The 8,252-nt window shown below is 45.2% G+C and overlaps 1 pseudogene across 1 annotated transcript in view; it reads left to right on the top strand.

Annotated features, from left to right (window-relative positions):
* The first annotated feature begins 2,982 nt into the window (after positions 1-2,982).
* The window catches only part of LOC311104814 (PDZ and LIM domain protein 3-like), a 10,247-nt pseudogene continuing 4,977 nt past the window's right edge, over positions 2,983-8,252 (top strand). Inside the window, exon 1 of the transcript in view lies at positions 2,983-3,075. The product of the transcript in view is annotated as a PDZ and LIM domain protein 3-like (transcript). The remainder of the gene's footprint in view (positions 3,076-8,252) is intronic.

The raw sequence follows: 8,252 nt of genomic DNA on the forward strand, positions 1-8,252 counted from the left end.
CCCGATCCTCACAGCCTGCCTACTATATAAACAGCCAGTAGCTGCTGGCCCGATCCTCACAGCCTGCCTACTATATAAACAGCCAGTAGCTGCTGGCCCGATCCTCACAGCCTGCCTACTATATAAACAGCCAGTAGCTGCTAGCCCGATCCTCACAGCCTGCCTACTATATAAACAGCCAGTAGCTGCTGGCCCGATCCTCAGCCTGCCTACTATATAAACAACCATTACCGTGTCCTCAAGTTGTCCCTGGCGCCTCCATGGCAACTGCATAAATAAAGCCCCTCGTTCAGTCAGCGTCCAAGCCAGGGCAGGCCAAGGTTTCTATAGTTATGATCCTGGACCTAGGGGCAGACAGGCTGCTGTGTTTTCTTTCAAAATGAAGGAATCAGGAGTATTCCCCTGGTGCTGTTCTAAAACAAAGCCAGGGGAGAACTCCTAAAGCCTTTTTACTTGTGCTCCCTTATTTAACGGATGATTTATAAATCACCCAGACATATCCTCCCAGCTGGTCTCTGATCAGTGGCGCTTTATCTCAGTAAGTTACTCACAGTTGTGTGAATGCATCAGAAGTGTGGTCATCCTTGGGAAGAGTGATAAGCGTAAGACTAAAGAATAGAGAGAGTGAGAAACATACTTTTGAGCTGGGGAAGGAAAGGGCTCTGTGGGTTTCCTCCAGGGCTATAAAAAGAGACTGTAATAAACGGACCCTCACTCTAACCTTAATCAAACCGTTAACCCTAACCTTTAACCCTCACCCTACCACTAACTCTAACCTTAACCAAACCCTTAACCCTAACCTTAACCAAAGCCTTTACCCTGACCTTTAACCCTGACCTTAACCCTAACTCTAACATTAACCTAATTTTAACCAATTCTGAAATTAAATATCAGTTAGCAGGTCTGGAGTGTCCATATAGCCTTTTCCTTGTGTATTGAAGGCCTGCTCAATCTCAGGGGCTCAACCAAGCTTTAAGTCCCCACCAAATAAGGGGGCAAGTTGTCAAAGCATGCAGGCCAAGTAAAACAGGTGATTTCTGACGGATTGCTTTGGCTCTCTAATGAGACAAGCACAGACTGCACGCAAACTGTAAATGGACTCTTGGACAGAATGGACTGTTGGACAGAGTGGAAAGTCAGCCTTCTACATCTGCTTAAAGCAAGGCCCAGGCAGGCACTTATGAGCCCTGTTGATACCTGGTTCTATCATGCAGCCTCTGTCCTGATCTTGTCCACATTCTGATTGTCCCCACATTTTTAGACAAGCGTAGATGACTAAAAGACACACTGTGATCTGATTGTGATCAGATCTTATAAGTGTAAACAGACAAGATCAGGTCAAGATCAGGACGAAGGACGTATGTTAACGGCAGATATAAACAGCGCAATGTTCAAGGATTCAATGTTTTGTTTAATCGTAGCAAATAACTTTCTCTGAGTCACCTAAAATAATAACCCAGTTTCCTCATACTCCTCCCCGATAACTAATCCCAAGGTGAGCTATAGTCTGCCTCCCAAATGACACACTATTCCCTTTAAGTGTACTACTTATCACCATTTTGTCTAAAGTAGTGTACCAAATAGGGAATAGGGTTCTATTTGGGATACACATTATATAATTGTACGTTCTGTAATACATCACCCTAGTATACTGAATCAAGACTGTTAATAATACATCTGAGTTTAGGAAACAGCCTCAAGGCTGTTAATAAGACATCTGAGATTAGGAAACAGCCTCAAGGCTGTTAATAAGACATCTGAGATTAGGAAGCAGCCTCAAGGCTGTTAATAAGACATCTTAGTTTAGGAAACAGCCTCAAGGCTGTTAATAAGACATCTTAGTTTAGGAAACAGCCTCAAGGCTGTTAATAAGACATCTGAGATTAGGAAACAGCCTCAAGGCTGTTAATAAGACATCTTAGTTTAGGAAACAGCCTCAAGGCTGTTAATAAGACATCTTAGTTTAGGAAACAGCCTTAAGGCTGTTAATAAGACATCTTAGTTTAGGAAACACCCACTAGGCTGTTAATAAGACATCTGAAGTTAGGAAACCGCCTCAAAGCTGTTAATAAGACATCTGAGTTTCGGAAACAGCCATAAGGCTGTCACTAAGACGTCTTAGTTTAGGAAACAGCCACAAGGCTGTTAATAAGACATCTGAGTTAAGGAAACAGCCACAAGTCTGTTAATAAGACATCTGAGATTAGGAAACAGCTTCAAGGCTGTTAATAAGACATCTGAGTTTAGGAAACAGCCTCAAGGCTAAAGCCTCAGCATCAGACTGTTTACCTTCCTGGTATGGTGGGACTACGAAACAGCTGTGGCATCTCCTTCCCCTGCAGCGCATCTTGGCAGACAGGTCTTGTGGTACCGCTGTTATCAGCTCCAGAGCCAGGTCTGTCCATCAGCCACCCGGGTCTGGATGCCTGTGTCATCTATGTAATATTTGCCTGCGTCTCTATTTGGGCACTGGTTTGGCCTGCTGACTGACGAGGGTGGGTCATCACACAGCTGTTGGCGAGCCCAACCAACAAGGAGCAGAGAGAAAGGGGGGAATAGAGAGAGAGAGAGAGAGAGAGAGAGAGAGAGAGAGAGAGAGAGAGAGAGAGAGAGAGAGAGAGAGAGCGAGAGAGAGAGTAAGAGAAACTGAGAGGGTAAGTTCTAGCACTCTGCCTCAGAGGTCCTCAGACAGCCGGATGACTTCACTCTGAGGGCGGGGCATCCTCCTAACATGCCCAGCGGCCTGTTATAAAGGCTCCAGGTCAGAGAGAGGCTGCCAATCAGCTCTGGAAGAACAGAGGCAGAGCAGTGAGAGAGAGAGAGAGAGAGAGAGAGAGAGAGAGAGAGAGAGAGAGAGAGAGAGAGAGAGAGAGAGAGAGAGAGAGAAAGAGAGAGTGAGTGGAGGGTGAGGCATACTGTAGATTAGCCTACTGCTGCTGCGACTGCTGCTCTACCAGAAACAGGGTGACAGCCAGGGAGATAATGCCCCAGAATGTGGTCCTGGATGGGCCAGCCCCCTGGGGCTTCAGGCTCACTGGAGGGAAGGACTTCAACCAGCCCCTGACCATCACCAGGGTGAGTGACCACTGACCGGCCTTAAATGTGATTAATACCATTTTAAAATCTATTCTAAAATTGACTCGTAGCGAGTGTAGAGAAGTAAAAATAGGTGTGATATGATTACATTTTCTGGTGCCTGTTAAAAGCCGAGTGGCAGCATTTTGAACTAACTGTAGACGATGGAGTGATTTCTGACTGAGATATGTATATAAAGAGCTACAGTAATCTAGGCTTGAGGAAATAAAAGCATGTATAACTTTCTCCAGATCAGTGACAAATAAAAGAGTTGACTTTAGCTTTATATATAGATGATAAAAGCAGACTGGACAAGGTGGGGGTCAAATAAAACAACCTCTGATTTCATATCATTGAGCTGGAGGAAGTTGTCAGACATCCAACATTTGATGTCAGCAAGATACTCGTGAAAGGTTTGCTACGCTCGTTTGATCACTTGGTCTGATTGGTAAATAAAGCGGCATGTCATCTGCATAGCAGTGAAACTTAATTTTATGATTACGGATAATGTCACCCATGGGACTCATGTACAGGGAAAAAAGGATGGGGCCCAGAATTGACCCCTGAGGGACACCATATTAAATAAGTGCTGGGGATGAAACTGAACCACCCATGGTCACTGCGAAATGTCTGTCACATAGACAAGACCTGAACCAGTCGAGGGCACTGCCGTAGATTCCCACCCACCTCTCCAGCCTGTTGACAAGAATGTTATGATCAATAGTATCAAACACGACACTGAGATCCCAAAAAACTAGGATAGAGAACTAGGATAGAGCATTCACCGTATTGGCAGCCAACAGAAAGTAATTACTGACTTTCAATAAAGACGTTTCTGTGCTGTGAAGTGATTTGTTGTTCATACTCATACTCAAATAAGCCACCAATTGCTTAAAAACAACTTTTTCTAAAATCTTGGATAAAAAAGGAAGTTTAGAGATGAGGAGGGGTCTAGATTGGGCTTTTTAAGGAGAGGTTGGACCAGAACAGTTTTAAAATAGGCTGGAAAGGAGCCAGAGGTCAGGGAGCTATTTACAATAGACAGAACGATGGGGTCATAAGTAGGCATAACTTATTTTAGTAGTGTAGTAGGGACCATGTCCAAGGTGCAGGGGGAGGTCTTCATATGAGGAACAGTATCAAGGAGGGACTCAAAGGAGCAAAAGGAAGCAGTAGTGTCTCAGAGTAGTTGTCTCAAGTGCCTCTTGACCAGAAACACTGGTATGGGGTTGGCTACTGTCAATCTGGGATCTAATATTTTCAATTTTTTCTGTAGAAAAGAATCGTAAAAACTGTTCGCAGAGATCAGGGGATGCAAGCATGTCACTATCCTGAGTGGCGCAGTGGTCTAAGGCACTGCATCGCAGTGCTAACTGTGCCACTAGAGATCCTGGTTCGAATCCAGGCTCTGTCGCAGCCGGCCGCGACCGGGAGACTCATGGGCGGCGCACAATTTGTCCAGGGTAGGGGAGGGAATGGCCGGCAGGGATGTAGCTCAGTTGATAGAGCATGGCGTTTGCAACGCCAGGGTTGTGGGTTCGATTCCCATGGGGGGCCAGTATACCTCAACTACCTCAACTAGCCGGTGCCCCCGCACATTGACTCTGCAACGGTACCCCCCTGTATATATAGCCTCCCTACTGTCACTTTATTTTACTGTATATATAGCCTCCCTACTGTCACTTTATTTTACTTCTGCTCTTTTTTTCTCAACACTTTTTTTGTTGTTGTTTTATTCTTACTTTTTTTGTTTAAAATAAATGCACTGTTGGTTAAGGGCTGTAAGTAAGCATTTCACTGTAATGTCTGCACCTGTTGTATTCGGCGCATGTGACCAATACAATTTGATTTGATTTGATTTGATTTGATTGATAAAATAAACCAAAAAAAAAAAAAAATGTCTTATTAACAGCCTTGAGGCTGTTTCCTAAACTAAGATGTCTTATTAACAGCCTTGAGGCTGTTTCCTAAACTAAGATGTCTTATTAAGTCGCTCTGGATAAGAGCGTCTGCTAAATGACTAAAATGTAAAAATGTCACTGTTAAGGGGGCCAAAAACAACACGCTCAATTGTCTTAAACAGAATTTTCAAGTTTCAGAGAAGAGGGTAGAGAAGTAGTTAGTATCTTTAACAGCAAAATTGTAATTTCTCATCAGATCCTTCATTACTGTACCTCATAGAATACTTGGAGTTAGCAGGCCTTCCATTTATGTTTAGCCTTTCCAAGTTCCCTTTTTAAGGCACGAGTGTGGTCATTTAACCAAGGTGAGACTAGCAGACAGTCACTTTAAGGCACGAGTCATTTAACCAAGGTGAGACTGGCAGACAGTCACTTTAAGGCACGAGTCATTTAACCAAGGTGAGACTGGCAGACAGTTTATTCTTGGTTTTAACTGGTGCCACTGAGTCTAAAGTAGCCTGACATTGATTATGTTCGGCAAATCAGCGGTGTGATGACGAAGAACAGGATCATTAGTAGAGGATATAAAAGCATTGGTAAATGTAAAAGCAGTTGTGGAGTTGATGATGCGAGAGCGATCAGGGGCAGTCATTTTTAGGAGAAAGCATTTTAAAAACAATAGTGAGATGGTCAGAGACAAACACATCAATAGTTTCCAAGTGATCAATATTCAGACCATGGGACAGCAGGATATCAACACTATGGCCTTGGTAGTGTGTAGGCCCTGTGGCATGTAGCACAAGTTCAAGGATTCTAACTCTCCCCAGCTAGTGCATTCTTTGAATAACCCTGTCATATTTAGACATGACCAAAGCTGGTCAGAGAATCCTGCAATGAACAAACTATTAGGTTAATGTTGAGGAGGGCAGTACACTAGAATGTACAAAAGTTGTCTGTTGCTTGTTCAAGCGAACGATTAGACTCTCAAATTAGGAACATTCGCCAAATGACAGAGGGCTACGTACAGTATATGCTTGTCTCTATGAATGATGGATACCCCCCACCATGACCAGACGGCCTGGATGTCTAGTGAGGCACCATGGAGATCTCCAGTCACACCTGTCACAGCAGGAGCACATATCCTCTTACCCCTCTGCCCCCTGGAACCCCCTTCGGCCCCTGGAACCCCCTCTGCCCCCTGGAACCCCCCTTGGCCCCCTGGAACCCCCCTTTGGCCCCCTGGAACCCCCTTCGGCCCCCTGGAACCCCCTCTGCCCCCTGGAACCCCCTTGGCCCCCTGGAACCCCCCTTCGGCCCCTGGAACCCCCTTGGCCCCCTGAACCCCCTTTGGCCCCCTGGAACCCCCCTTGGCCCCCTGGAACCCCCTTCGGCCCCCTGGAACCCCCCTTGGCCCCCTGGAACCCCCCTTCGGCCCCCTGGAACCCCCCTTGGCCCCCTGGACCCCCCTTCGGCCCCTGGAACCCCCCTCGGCCCCCTGGAACCCCCCTTGGCCCCCGGAACCCCCTCAGGGCCCGGGTCCGTAACGAGCTGCTGAAGGAGTAGATGGGGATAAGACTGAGACTCTTAGCAGGACTGTTAGTAGTGTTGGACTGAGACTCTTAGTAGACTGTTAGTAATGTTGGACTGGAAGAGTCTGGGCTCCTTGACCCAAATTACACCCTATTCTCTTGTAGTGCACTACTTTAGACCAAAAGTAATGCTTTATGTAGGGGATAGTGTGCCATTTAGGACACATGCTTGTAGTGAGTGACTAGAGCTAGGATGAGGGGGTTACAGGTTTACTTAAGAGACATGCAGCAGGCCTTGGAGAATACTTCCTCCAGCATTCCTGCTGACTGTAGATCCTTGAGCTGCACTTTCATATTCTGGCTAATATTTGAAATCTTGTCAGGACTGGTGCTAATGGTATATAATAATAATAATAATAATATGCCATTTAGCAGACGATTAAGCGACTTACAGTCACGTGTGCATACATTTTTACGTATGGGTGGTCCCGGGGATCGAACCCACTACCCTGGCGTTACAAGCGCCATGCTCTACCAATTGAGCTACAGAGGACCACAATAATATAACCCAGCATTGTAACCCAGAGTAATTTGGCCCAATGAAAAGCTGGTTATTTTGCATTCCTCCCTTCAAGCTCATGTCCTTGTTACTTAACTGTGCTCCAATGCTACTTCTTGGAGGTTTTGAATGATCATTAGCTGGATAACTTTAACATGAACTATGGGCTAGAAGAGAGCGGTCCAGAGTCAGATCTGACCCATAATGACACAGGCTCCTGCAAACCAGTATGATTTTGTTCCACATCGCTCTGATTAAGACCAGAACCTAAATTCTGATTAAGATAAGACCAAAACCAAGCAGAAAGCATATCCATGGCATAGTCATGGTCTGGGAATACAATAGTGATCTACAACTGAGGCCAAATGTGTCGTATCTTAACCATGGTTATTTCAATGATGCCCAATTGTTTCCTCTGCTGATTAGGTTTGTGACGTCTAGCCAACAACAACATTCTGCAATGTTACTGCTCAAGTCCCAGCTGTTATTCTATTAAAACCAACAACCCAACAATCTTGTTGTATTGCTCATACAAAAAGAAGTGATAAGCAACGGAAGACCATGCTTATATACTGTAGGGATACATCCCAAATGGCACCCTACTCCTTTTATAGTGTACTACTTTTGACCAGGGCCCATAGGGTTCTGTTCAAAAGTAGTGCACTATGTAGAGAATAGGGTGTCATTTTGGACGTATCTCAGTGTTATAATATGAGCCCCATCTGTCTGAACAGGATTGGTCATAAGGTGCCAGGAATTGTCTGGTAATGATATCTTCATGTGGGTAGCATGTCCTCACTTGTGCAGTGCTCTTCTCTGAGAGGTGTCATCTTTGTCTTTTCACAACGTTCTCAAAGCCATTACTGATGATGCCTACACAGGAAACAGGTGTTCCAGTAGGTGACTAAACTGCAAACAGTCTGCTTCTGCTTGTACTGTGTGCCTGTCTGCTTTTATCTTGTAATCATGTGTGGTTATGACTGCTATGTAATTGTGTTCTGTATGCCTACAGGTTTGAATAGTATGAGTGTTTATGTGATTCTAGAGGATGTGTATTAGTGTGAAACTGAGACTGTGTTTGTGGCTGACCTATTGTAAGCCCCTCCCTCCCGGATGGCTTTTACTTCGTGTCCTGTCATGGTGGTTCCTCTGTGTGAGAGGTGTCATGGTGGTTCCTCTGTGTGAGGG

Source organism: Coregonus lavaretus (genome assembly GCF_964263955.1).
Source record: "Coregonus lavaretus genome assembly, chromosome: 29".
Lineage (NCBI taxonomy): Eukaryota > Metazoa > Chordata > Actinopteri > Salmoniformes > Salmonidae > Coregonus > Coregonus lavaretus.